The 14,110-nt window shown below is 44.3% G+C and overlaps 1 long non-coding RNA gene across 1 annotated transcript in view; it reads left to right on the forward strand.

The window, feature by feature from the left end:
• Positions 1–14,110, forward strand: part of LOC144496867 (uncharacterized) — an 825,626-nt gene that overhangs the window by 560,371 nt on the left and 251,145 nt on the right. The gene's annotated exons all lie outside the window — the stretch shown is intronic.

The following is a 14,110-nucleotide window of genomic DNA, read 5'->3' on the forward strand; positions in this document are numbered from 1 at the left end:
TTGCCCACCACTGACGTCAAACTTACTGGCCTATAATTTCCCGGATTTCTTTCGGAACCTTTTTTAAACAACGGAACAACATGAGCCACCCTCCAATCATCCGGCACCTCCCCCGTGAATACTGACATTTTAAATATGTCTGCCAGGGCCCCTGCAAGTTCAACACTAGCTTCTCTCAAGGTCCGTGGGAATACCCTGTCCGGTCCTGGGGATTTATCCACTCTGATTTGCCTCAAGACAGCGAGCACCTCCTCCCCTTTAATCTGTAAAGGTTCCATGGCCTCCCTACCAGTTTGCCCTATTTCTGTAGACTCCATGCCCGTTTCCTCAGTAAATACGGATGCAAAAAAAACATTTAGTATCTCCCCCATACACAGTCTACCACTCTGGTCTTCAAGAGGACCAATTTTATCCCTCACTATCCTTTTGCTCCTAACATACCTATAGAAGCTCTTTGGATTTTCCTTCACTCTGTCTGCCAAAGCAACCTCATGTCTTCTTTTAGCCCTCCTGATTTCCCTCTTTCGTGGATAGTAAAAACAAAACACTTGCGGGATGATATTATAATTAGGTAGACGTGCACAAATTGGACAACTATATCCTTATGTATACCGAATTAATAGTTGTGAGTGGACATAGATTACTTCTATACAAATGTACGTCTCTGATTGGTGTATGCTAATTAGTTGTAATCAAATCTGGAAGTATATATGTTTGTGTAAGTCTGTATCCAATGCTCTGGACCACGCCATCATCTGGGTCAGTTGGAGCTATTGCTATAGATAGTAAATAAACAGGTGATGTTCAACTCCAAAATTCTTCAGGTGGAATTTTCCAGCCATTCACGCTGGCAGGATTTTCTGGTCCTGCTGCAGTGAATGGAGATTTGGCTGGGTGCCAAATTTCCTGTCTTGCTGCTTTGGGACCGTGGCGTGAACATTCGGTAAGATCGCGCACTAAGTCTGGTTAGTTGAAAGAAACAAATTCTGGAACAAGCTGAACCCATAAGAGCCCCACAACACTAGTATGAATAATAACCTTAGGAGAGGTGGTGGCGCAGTGGTATTGTCACTAGACTAGGATTCAGAAACCAAAGATAATGCGCTGGGGACCCAAGTTTGAATCCTGCCACGGCAGATGGTGAAATGTGAATTTAGTAAAAACTTGGAATTTAAAAAAAGGCTACTAATGACCATGAAACCATTGTCGATTGTCGGAAAAACCCATCTCGTTCACTAATGTCCTTTAGGGAAGGAAATCTGCTGTCCTTACCCAGTCTGGTCGACATGTTGTGACTCCAGATCCACAGCAATGTGGTTGATTCTCAAATTCCCTCTGAAATGGAGGGCAATTAGGGGTGGGCAACAAATGCTGGCCCAGCCAGCAATGCTCACATCCTGTAAAACAAATATTTTAAAAAGCCTTGGTGAAATCCAAGCTTACCTCTTGTCTGAATGATGGTAAATATTGCGCCGTGAGGTGAGGTAACATGGACCTTGCTGACGAGAAACAAGATGGATGAATCAGCTGATGACATCACTGCAGCGCCAAGGCAGCAAATGCAGATTGTTCTAGAAAACTGGTACCTGAGCAACCTGGAAATACACTCATTTATTCACAGTTTATTTTACCTGCGCTTTGTATGATTTGTGAGGAAATGAAAACCATGTGACTATGTACATAGAATCATCTTGAATGGTCAAGTCCATTGTAAGATCATTTTAATTAAATATGATAAACGATCTGTGCAGCTAATATAAACATTGCTTGGCAACTCTTTCTCTAAAGATTCATCCATCACATAGAAACATAGGAACTAGAAGCAGGAGTAGGCCATTTGGCCTAATTTTGATCATGGCTGATCATCGAATTCAATATCCTGATCCCCCCCTTCCTCCCATTTCCTTTGATCCCTTTATGCCCAAAAGCTATATCTAATTTCTTCTTGAAGTCACACAACGGTTTGGCCTCAACTACATTCTGTGGTTGTGAATTCCACACATTCACCACCCTCTGGGTGAAAAAATTTCCCCTCGCCTCAGATCTAAATTAGGGTCATGGTTAGGATTTGTTCAGACTGAGTCAAGTGAAGGTCTGTTAAGAACCCCTCTGATGTTAAATGCGAGGGTATCTCAAAACCCAGGAGGTAATTTGAACACCAGCTCTTAGTGGTGTATATTTTCAATTTGGTATACTGTGAGAAAAGATATAAAACCAGGGAGGAACAGAAGGACCATGTTGTGATTAATTAATAAAGAATATTTATTCACTTAAATTGGAAAACACACAAGAAGGACTATAATACACTACAACAGTACACTTAATTACATTGATGGCCATACACACACAGTATTAAATGAAGTTGTCCCTTTGTTCCCCACTACTTACATATCCTGTGCTCTGAGACACCTCTTTTCCCAAACAACATCCAATACTATATAACTCTATGACCTAAATCCAGTGGATAATTACATCTGGGTGTGGCTGTAATAATAGCTGCTACTGCATGTCTTTTTCTAGTTACTGTGCTATGGATATATCGGCCATGATCTTACCTTTTCGCCCTGTCAGCCAATGGATGGGACAAGCCAGTAAGATCGCCTGATTTCTCGCCTCTCGCGATCTTACAGCACCGGATATCCAGTGGCATCAATATTTAAATTTATTGAAATTAGAATTTAAATATTATAACTGAGCCTTGCCCCCTCCACCGCTGGTGAGAAAGGGTTGGCTTCGTTTTTTTTTGATTGGAGATGCCGGCGTTGGACTGGGGTAAACACAGTAAGAAGTCTCACAACACCAGGTTAAAGTCCAACCTGTCAATATGCGCGATCTTCTTGGAGATCCTCTCCACTTGGAGCCGGCAGTTTGCGGTGTCGATGGTAGTCATGATGTGGAGATGCTGGCGTTGGACTGGGATAAACACAGTAAGAAGTCTCACAACACCAGGTTAAAGGCCAACGTTGGACTTTGACCTGGTGTTGTGAGACTTCTTACTTCGTTTTTTTTTGACAGAGTTATGTAAGACTGGATTTTTAACTTGTCCAAAAAAGGCGAGAATTTCTCCCATTTTCACCCTCGTCTGGCACTTAGAGTTTTTTTTGTAAAATTGCCCTGATCATCTTTTCCCTTTGATGTTTCCCACCCTGTGGACCTGATTTTTAGCATATAAATGCCAATTCCCTAATCTGTCCACTTTGAGGTCAACTCTTCTCCATCTCATCATTCTCCCCAAGACACATAGGTAAACACTTGCTTTTCTCACTGGCATGCTAATTCACATATCAAGACCCACTTCAGACAGCTGTCCTAATCAATTCCCCTTTTTATTTTACCCCAATTGCATTTTTTAATCTTAATTTTCCACAATTCTTAACAAGGAGCAAACACTCCAATCATCAAGATACATAAGCTGCTACTCACTACATTTCTCAGATTCTCATCCAGTTTGAAAAATGAGAGCTAACTTCCTCTGAAGAAATAAAATAAAAAGTATTGACATTAAGTTACATGAGTATAGTCCAGTGAGTCCAGGTTCAATTTAAGGTGGCTTTGTCCAATAGCGTTTTGTTTCGATATTAAGACGTTCTGGGGAGATGGTGGTCAGAGCCAGACTGTTATCACAGAACTACCAACATGGGAACAGCTGATCAAACATTTGATCAGCCCAACAGCTGTCCATGTTGAAAAACTGAATGTAAACAAGAGAATGTGGAAGAGGAACAGATTTTTTTTTCATAGAATCATAGAATCTTACAGTGCAGAAGGAGGCCATTCAGCCCATCGAGTCTGCACTGATCACAATCCCAGCCAAGCCCTATCCCCATAACCCAATGCATTTACCCCAGCTAGTCCCCCTGACACTAAGGGACAATTTAGCATGGCCAATCCACCTAACCTGTACATTTTTTACTTCATACGTTGTTGGCACAACAATTTAGATAGCTTTTCTTCTACACGTTTTCTTTTCAAAATTGTAATTACATCAGCGTAAGTAATATCCTGTAAAGAGGCACTTCCAATTGTCAATATTCCCGAATCTGTCAGATGTTCCTGAGTCATCACATTCACATAATTTTTAACTCTTCTCAATAAAAAAGAATGTTCATCAGAAGCATTGATGACATGTATTAACAATATTTTCAGAATGGTTTCCACATCTGGAAAGGTCCTTCCTGCAAACCGTCACGTACAAGTCCATACAAATCAACTGGTGAACTTGAACAACAGACCTCGTAGTATTCAATAAAATGAATAAAATGTTTTGCACCTTCTTCAAAAAGATATGTGTCTCTGTCCTCTTGATACAATTCATTTAATTTCTTACTGCAGTGGACTTTAGCAATTTTGTCCATGTCTCTGTCAAAACGTGTGAAAATATATCAACAGTTATTTTTAGAGCTTCACCTCTACTCTGTAATTGTACTATTATAGTGTCACAAATGACATTGATGTGGAGATACCGGTGCTGGACTGGGGTGGGCACAGTAAGAAGTTTCACAACACCAGGTTAAAGTCCAACAGGTTTATTTCAAATCACGAGCTTTCAGAGTGCTTCTCCTTCATCAGGTGAGTGGACAGTCTCAAACATGATCTCTTTTTCTTTGAAATTGCTTTTGTTGTCTCTACTTTCATCGAAAAATAACTTCCTGCTTCTTTTACACTCCTCATCAGATCATTTTTCAAAAAGTTTTTTAACTCCATTCTCAAAGTTGCAAGGCCAATGCTCAGAGTGGATTGGACAAACCCGAATCCATCCCGTGCTTGCTCCATTTTCTGTTAATGTTGGTAAAGTTTATTTATTAGTCACAGGTAAGGCTTAAATTAACACTATAATGAAGTTATTGTGAAATTCCTCTGGTTGCCACACCACAGCACCTGTTCGGGTCACTGCACCTAACCAGCATGTCTTTCAGACTGTGGGAGGAAACCGGCGCACCCGGAGGAAACCCACGCAGACACGGAGAGAACGTGCAAACTCCACACAGCGAGTAATTCAAGCTGGGAATCGAACCCAGGTCCCTGGTGCGGTGAGACAGTAGTGCTAACCACTGTGCCACCGTGCCACCCCATTGCCTCTAATTCCACTGAGCTGTCGTCAATTTGAACTTCCAGGACAAACCTTTTAACTGAGGCTAACAATTCTGCAGCATTCAAAAAAAAGTATCAATTGTTTGCAGCAATTTGCAGGTGATTTTCAGAAAGACTTGCTGAATTCTCCCTCAGTGTACCCGGACAGGGGCCGGAGTGTGGCAACTAGGGGATTTTCACAGTAACTTCATTGCAGTGTTAGTGTAAGCCTATTTGTGACACTAATAAGTAAACTTTAAAACATGGCATTAATTATTTGAAGTGAACATAGAATCATAGAAACCCTACAGCACAGAAAGAGGCCATTCGGCCCATCGAGTCTGCACCGACCACAATCCCACCCAGGCCCTACCCCCATATATTTTACCCACTAATCCCTTTAACCTACGCATCTCAGGACACTAAGAGCAATTTTAGCATGGCCAATCAACCTAACCCGCACATCTTTGGACTGTGGGAGGAAACTGGAGCACCCGGAGGAAACCCACGCAGACACGAGGAGAATGTGCAAACTCCACACAGACAGTGACCCAAGCCGGGAATCGAACCCAGGTCCCTGGAGCTGTGAAGCAGCAGTGCTAACCACTGTGCTACCGTGCCGCCCCACAAACAGTTCCTTCTGTTAGGGATTTGCTTCAGATTTTACATGTGCTTTTGTTCTGAATTAGTTGCGGCCATGTAAAATAAGGTTTTCTTTACATCATCATAGTTCATTTTCAAAGCCAAAACAGCATTTGCATGAGCAGACCACCTGGTGTCACAAATTCTTCCAACCGTCAAATGTTTTTTCCTTTGCTCACTCCAAGCGAGATGTAACAAACTCCACCGACGCGAGGAAAGTGAAGAAAAGGCAGGCATGTTTTGAACAAAGTTTAAAATTGTGTGGCTCCCTCACATTTCTCAAAGATTCTGTGACTATTTTGAACTCCGCCTCACCCTCTCCCCCGGCGTGCTTCATTGTACATCACCCTTTGTTTAACCATCTGTTGTTTTTGCTTTGAAGTTACCATTGAAAAGAAAGGCTGAGAATTGTTCAGGGTGGGCGTGGGGGATTTGTTGATAGCTGAGTATTTCACAATGGAAAATCCCTGGCAAGCTCCCTATAGAATGGCTTCTGCTATTCAATTAGACATCAAACAAAGGATCAGTAAAGTTCCAGAAAAACACTCAGTGCTTCCCTCTGCTGTCCATGCCTCACACATTCATGATGTGAAGATGCCAGCATTGGACTGGGGTCAACACAGTAAGAAGTCTCACAACACCAGGTTAAAGTCCAACAGGTTTATTTGGTAGCACAAGCCACTAGCTTTCGGAGCGCTGTTCCTTTGTCAGGTGAGTGGGAGTTCTGTTCACAAACAGGGCATATAAAGACACAAACTCAATTTACAAAATAATGATTGGAATGTGAGTCTTTACAGATAATCAAGTCTTAAAGGTGCAGTCAATGTGAGTGGAGAGAGCGTTAAGCACAGGTTAAAGTGATGTGTATTGTCTCCAGACAGGACAGTTAGTGAGATTTTGCAAGTCCAGGCAAGTCGTGGGGGTTACAGATAGTGTGACATGAACCCAATATCCCGGTTGAGGCCGTCCTCATGGAACTTGGCTATCAGTCTCCGCTCGAAGAGGAAAGAGTCGAATTGGACTCCTCCAGAAGGCCGCTGCCCTCAACTTGACATGTCTGCCCAAGCCATCAGGAGGAGCGTCAACACCAGATTCATCAGCCGCACTCACAAGACAGCCCTGAACATCACCCAAGCACAACGCAACGCCATCCACGCTCTCAAGACCAACCGCAACATTGTCATCAAACCAGCAGACAAGGGAGGGGCCATCGTCATACTGAACAGAACGGATTACTGCAAAGAAGTGTACCGACAACTGAACAACGAGGAACACTACAGTTACCCACAGATCCGACCAAAGAACACACCCGTCAACTCAACACTCTGATCAAGACCTTTGGTCCGGACCTTCAGAGCACCCTCCGTGCTCTCATCCCACGCACTCCCCACGTTGGAGATCTCTACTGTCTCCCGAAGATACACAAGGCAAACACACCCGGCCGTCCCATTGTATCGGGCAATGGGACCCTGTGCAAGAACCTCTCCGGCTATGTCGAGGGCATCCTAAAACCCATTGTACAAAGAATCCCCAGCTTTTGTCGCGACACTACGGACTTCCTACAGAAACTCAGCACACATGGAGCAGTTGAACCAGGTGCACTCCTCATCACAATGGATGTCTCGGCACTCTACACCAGCATCCCCCATGATGATGGCATTGCTGCAACGGCCTCAGTACTCAACGCCGACAACTGCCAGTTTCCAGATGCAATTTGACAACTCATCCGCTTCATCCTGGACCACAATGTCTTCACCTTCAACAACCAGTTCTTCATCCAGACACATGGAACAGCCATGGGGACCAAATTCGCACCTCAATATGCCAGCATCTTCATGCACAGGTTCGAACAAGACTTCTTCACCGCACGGGACCTTCAACCGATGCTATACACTAGATACATTGATGACATTTTCTTCCTTTGGCCTCATGGTGAACAATCACTGAAACAACTCTATGATGACATCAACAAGTTCCATCCCACCATCGGACTCACAATGGACTACTCTCCGGAATTGGTTGCATTCTTGGACACACGCATCTCCATCACCTCAGCACTTCACTGTACGTAAGCCCACGGATAACCTCACGATGTTCCACTTCTCCAGCTTCCACCCTAAACATGTTAAAGAAGTCTTCACCTACGGACAAGCCCTCCGTATACACAGGATCTGCTCAGATGTGGAAGATCGCAACAGACACCTCCAGACGCTGAAAGATGCCCACATAAGAACAGAATATGGCGCTCGAGTCATCGATCAACAGTTCCAACACTCTACAGCGAAAAACCGCACCGACTCCTCAGAAGACAAACACGGGACACGGTGGACAGAGTACCCTTCGTCGTCCAGTACTCCCCCGGAGCGGAGAAGCTACGACATCTTCTCCGGAGCCTTCAACATGTCATTGATGAAGATGAACATCTCGCCAAGGCCATCCCCACACCCCCACTTCTTGCCTTCAAACAATCGCACAACCTCAAACAGACCATTGTCCGCTGCAAAGTACCCAGCCTTCAGGAGAACAGTGACCACAACGCCACACAACCCTGCCACAGCAACCTCTGCAAGACGTGCCGGATCATTGACACGGATGCCATCATCATAACGTGAGAACACCATCCACCAGGTACACGGTACATACTCTTGCAACTCGGCCAACATTGTCTACCTGATACCCTGCAGGACAGGATGTCCCGAGGCATGATAAATTGGGGAGACCATGCAGACGCTATGACAACGGATGAATGAACACCGCTCGACAATCACCAGGCAAGAGTGTTCTCTTCCTGTTGGGGAACACTTCAGCGGTCACGGGCATTCGGCCTCTGATCTTCAGGTAAGTGTTCTCCAAGGTGGCCTTCACGACACATGACAGCGCAGAGTCACTGAGCAGAGACTGATAGCCAAGTTCCGCACACATGAGGACGGCCTAAACTGGGATATTGGGTTCATGTCACACTATCTGTAACCCCCACGACTTGCCTAGACTTGCAAAATCTCACTGACTGTCCTGTCTGGAGATAATACACATCTGTTTAACCTGTGCTTAATGCTCTCTCCACTCACATTGTCTGTACCTTTAAGACTTGATTACCTGTAAAGTCTCGCATTCCAATCATTATTTTGTAAATTGAGTTTGTGTCTTTATATACCCTGTTTGTGAACAGAACTCCCACTCACCTGACGAAGGGGCAGCGCTCCGAAAGCTAGTGGATTTTGCTACGAAATAAACCTGTTGGACTTTAACCTGGTATTGTGAGACTTCTTACTGGATTTTACATGACAGGATATAGCTGCAGGTTACCAGTAATCACTGTTCTCAAGCAGTAAATTGGCAGCAACTTTCAAGGTCCAGCGGAAATCATGAGTTGCCCAGTTCCTCCACAAGTTTACCACAGGGGTATATCATTGAGATACTGAGCATTTGTGAATACAATGAGATGAATTTTGAGCCCATTTTTGGTCGTCAGCACGAATGGCAATAAATCTTTATTTAATTTGATTTATTATTGTCACGTGTATTAGTATACAGTGAAAAGTATTGCTTTTTGTGTGCTATACAGACAAGGTAAGAAGTCTCACAACACCAGGTTAAAGTCCAACAGGTTTATTTGGTATCACAAACTTTCAGACTGCTGCTCCTTCATCAGATGAGTCAGTACAGGCAAAACATACCGTTCATAGAGTACACAGGGGAGAAGGAAAGGAGAGGGGGCAGGATATAGTGTCACAGTCACAGCTAGGGTGGAGGTGCCGGCGTTGGACTGGGGTGGACACACACATAGAGACTTCTTACTGTGCCTAGTTAGAGTGTACAGAAAGAGCAACTTAATTTAAGGTAGGTCCATTCAAACGTCTGATGGCAGCAGGGAAGAAGCTGTTCTTGAATGAGTTGGTACATGTCCTCAGACTTTTGTATCTTTTTCCCAACTGAAGAAGGTGGAAGAGAATTTGTCCGGGGTGCGTAGGATCCTTGACTATGCTGGCTGCTTTTCCAAGGCAGCGGTAAATGTAGGCAGAGTCAATAGATGGGAGGCTGGTTTGTGTGATGGACTGAGTTACATTCATAATCCTCATTTCCTGATTTTCCCCACCCCTTGTCCTTGATGCAATGAGGTGTGTTGTGGGGTGGAGTTGCCTGTGAGTGGGGGGGCCATTTGCCCGATACCTGAGTGGTGGACGTCACCCTGATAGCAGTGTGATAGGACAGGAGGAAACCATGCTTGTGTTGCAGGGGGATCACCGATACCTTTGTGGTGGGTGGGGTTGCCGTGTGGAATGAGGGAGGGAGGGAGTTAATTTTTATTGTAAAGCATGTGCCCTTTAAAGATGGTGCCCCGATCTCTTGCCAGCTCTAACAGGCTCGCCCTGCCCCGCCAGAATGATGGTGAAAACCACACTCCCTAATTCCCTGTGTACCAAGTGCCAGAATATCTGGAGTGAAAACTCAGCTGTGCAGCTGGAGAGAGACACATGGCGGTGTGCAGTCTGAACCTGACACTGTGCCAGATTCCGCTCCTAAAGCTGCAGATTTTGCCTTTGGTCATCCACTAAACAAAGCAGGAAAAGCTGGAGCCTGCGCATTCAAGTGTGGAGTCTATTTCTTCAAGTTTTAATTCATGTTGACACTCCTAAACTCCCTCCCTCTCCCTAACTCTCCAACTCTCATGTACTCCCTCCCTCTAACTTTTCCTCACTTCTAAATCTCCCTCACTCCCTCCCTCCCTGCCGAACTCCCTCCTTCTCTTTTCCTAACTCTCTAACTCTCCCTCACTCCCTGCCTAACCCCCTCCCTCTCTCTAACACTTCCTAATTCTCTAACACTCCCTCACTCCCTTCCTCCCTAACTCCCTCCCTCTAACTCTTCCTAATTCTCGAACTCTCCCTCACTCCCTCCTCGCCTAACTCCCTCTCATCCCCTTTTTCTATTTGAGATATTTGTCTGCCAATTTTAATTTTCCTTTCATTCCTACCTTTCTGTTTTTTAAAGTTTGGCAGCTAGATTACAAGGTGGGAAAGTGTGAGGTTGTCCATTTTGTCTGGAAAAATGGAGAAGCAGAATATTATTTAAGTGGAGAAAGTCTGCAGAATGCTGTGGTACAGAGGGATCTGGGTGTCCTTGTGCATGAATCGCAAAAGGCTAGCATGCAGGTACAGCAAGTCATTAGGAAGACAAGTGGAATGTTGGCTTTTTTGCAAATGGAATGGGATACAGAAGTAAGGAAGTCTTGCTACAGCTATGCAGGTCAGACCACAGTGGTGTAGTAATGTTATCGCTGGACTAGTAATTCACAGACCCAGGGCAAGATCTGGGGACCCATGTTTGAATCCCACCATGGTAGATGGTGAAATTTGAATTCAATAACAATCAAGTCTGATGCCCATGGAACCATTGTCGATTATTGTAAAAATCTATCTGGTGACTAATGCCCTTTAGGGAAGAAAATCTGCTGTCCTTACTTGGTCTGGCTTACATGTGACTCCAGAGCCACAGCAATGTGGTTGACGTTCAAACACCCTCTGCAATGAAGAGAAATTAGGGATGGGCAATAAATGCTGACCCAGCTAGCGATACCCACATCCTGTAAATGAATTTCAAAAAAGACCTATATTACTGTGTACAGCTTTAGTCTCCTTAAGGAAGGATATTTTTGCTTTGGAATCAGATCAGAGAAGGTTCGTTGGACTGATTCTTGGGATGGAGGGGTTATCTTATGAGGAAAGGTTGGGCAGGTTGTACCTATATTCATTGGAATTTAGGAGACTGGGAGCAGGTCTTTATTGAAAGATATAAGATTCTGTGGGGGTTTTGGCAGGGTTGATGTTGGGAGAATCTGAAGGAATTGAAAATTAGGGTACACAGTTCACAAAGTGAGCTCTCCCAATTGAAGATGATAACGAGAAGGAGATCCTTCTCCGAGAATTCTCTTCCACACGGAGCAGCGGAGACCGGGTCATTGAATATAGTCAAGGCTGAGCCAGACTGATTTCTGATTGACAAAGGGGGGGGGGGGTGTTTCTTCAGAAGGAACTCTTCAAACGCAGCCAATAAAAAATATAACAAAACGTACTCCAACTTACAAATCAAAGAAAACTTTTAATAAAGAAAATTCATTTCTCCAAACTTGGGGCCTCACCCTGGGCCAATCCAAGTTCCCCTACAATTCCCAGAAGGTTCTTATTTATACTGAGTCAGCAGGTCAGCTGACCATCACATCATTCTGTAATTGGTTCCATGGTTTATTGGGTCAGCTGACCCTTACAGCTTGTTACCATTGGTCACATTACATCCGATACAAAATTGTCACTGGTTACATTCTAACAGTTGGCACGAAAATGGAGTTGGGGCCACATTCAGATCAGTTGTGATGGTATTGAGTGGCAGGGCTGGTTCGATGTGCGGAATTGCCTGTCCAACTCCTGTTTCTTGTCATCTCAGCAACTCAGTATTGCAACAGACATTTCCTGGTTCCGAGTCTGTCTGCCACGATAAGGGTTCACCAACTCGATGAGTTGAAGAGATGACTGCTTATCTGATTATGGCCTTAGCTCCACTTTCCTGTCTGCCCCAATAACCCTTAACACCCCTTACAGATCAGAGATCTGCCTAATTCAACCTCCAACATCTTCAATGGCCCAGCCTCCACTGCACAGTAGGCAAGAGAATTTCAAAGATTAAAAACAATTTTTAAAAAATATTCTTTCACAGGATGTGAGCATCGCTGGCAAGGCCAGCATTTATTGCCCATTCCTAATTGCCCTTGTGGTGAGCTGTTCTCTTGAAATGTTGCATTTCCTGAGGTGTAGGTGCACCCACACTTGCTCTCGTCATATTGTGATGTTACTGTAGCTTAAAGAAATTTATTTTTTAATCACATGTTCGCTGCAGTTTATGAGCAAGCTCAGTTTTTTTCATTGTGGCACCAGCTGCCTGCTTGGAGATCCTTTTAATGCTGCTTCAATGGTTGAAATGGCATTTTGTTTATTTTTACTCTGGGCTTCATGCAGTGTCCGGGATTTTTAATGACTCTGAATTGTTGGAGGAAGAATGATTGACAGGTCAGGTGACAAATGTTCTTATTTTTCAGTTGTGGGTTGCAGGCTGCTGTTTTTAGTTTTGGAAGATGTTTTTACTTCAAGCTGGATACAATGTTTTCTCTCTCTCTCTCCCTGGTGTTATAGATACTGCTGGTTAGCTGGAAGCAGGTCTCCTTGCCTTCCTGGAGTGAGAATTCTGTCTCTTACCGTGGTTCACTGGCTAAAAGCTAGAGATATTGGGTTTATGTCACACTATTTGTAACTCCCACAGTTGCGTGGACCTGCAGAGTTTCACTGGCTGTCTTGTCTGGAGACAATACACATCTTTTTAGCCTGTCTTGATGCTCTCTCCACTCCCATTGTTTTGTTTCTTAAAGACTTGATTAGTTGTAAGTATTCGCATTCCAACCATTATTCATATAAATTGAGTCTGTGTCTTTATAAGTTCTGTTTGTGAACAGAATTCCCACTCACCTGAAGAAGGGGCTCAGAGCCTCGAAAGCTTGTGTGGCTTTTGCTACCAAATAAACCTGTTGGACTTTAACCTGGTGTTGTTAAACTTCTTACTGTGTTTACCCCAGTCCAACGCCGGCATCTCCACATCATAAAAGCTAGAGACCAGCAATGGCATTATCCCTACCTCAAGATCTGCTGGAAGTTTCAAAGCTGAGAAGTTAGAGTTTCAATTCTTCAACCAAAGGACTAAGTTCCAGCATTAGGTGAGCATTCTTATTTTCTGTGTTAAACCTGTGGCAGGGGTATGTTGATAAGGAGGTTTGTTTAGAACATAGAACATAGAACATAGAACATTACAGCGCAGAACAGGCCCTTCGGCCCACGATGTTGCACCGACCAGTTAAAAAAAAAACTGTGACCCTCCAACCTAAACCAATTTCTTTTCATCCATGAACCTATCTACGGATCTCTTAAACGCCCCCAAACTAGGCGCATTTACTACTGATGCTGGCAGGGCATTCCAATCCCTCACCACCCTCTGGGTAAAGAACCTACCCCTGACATCGGTTCTATAACTACCCCCCCTCAATTTAAAGCCATGCCCCCTCGTGCTGGATTTCTCCATCAGAGGAAAAAGGCTATCACTATCCACCCTATCTAAACCTCTAATCATCTTATATGTTTCAATAAGATCCCCTCTTAGCCGCCGCCTTTCCAGCGAAAACAATCCCAAATCCCTCAGCCTCTCCTCATAGGATCTCCCCTCCATACCAGGCAACATCCTGGTAAACCTCCTCTGCACCCTCTCCAAAGCCTCCACATCCTTCCTGTAATGTGGGGACCAGAACTGCACACAGTACTCCAAGTGCGGCCGCACCAGAGTTGTGTACAGTTGCAACATA

The sequence above is a fragment of the Mustelus asterias genome, chromosome 8 (genome assembly GCF_964213995.1).
Source record: "Mustelus asterias chromosome 8, sMusAst1.hap1.1, whole genome shotgun sequence".
Lineage (NCBI taxonomy): Eukaryota > Metazoa > Chordata > Chondrichthyes > Carcharhiniformes > Triakidae > Mustelus > Mustelus asterias.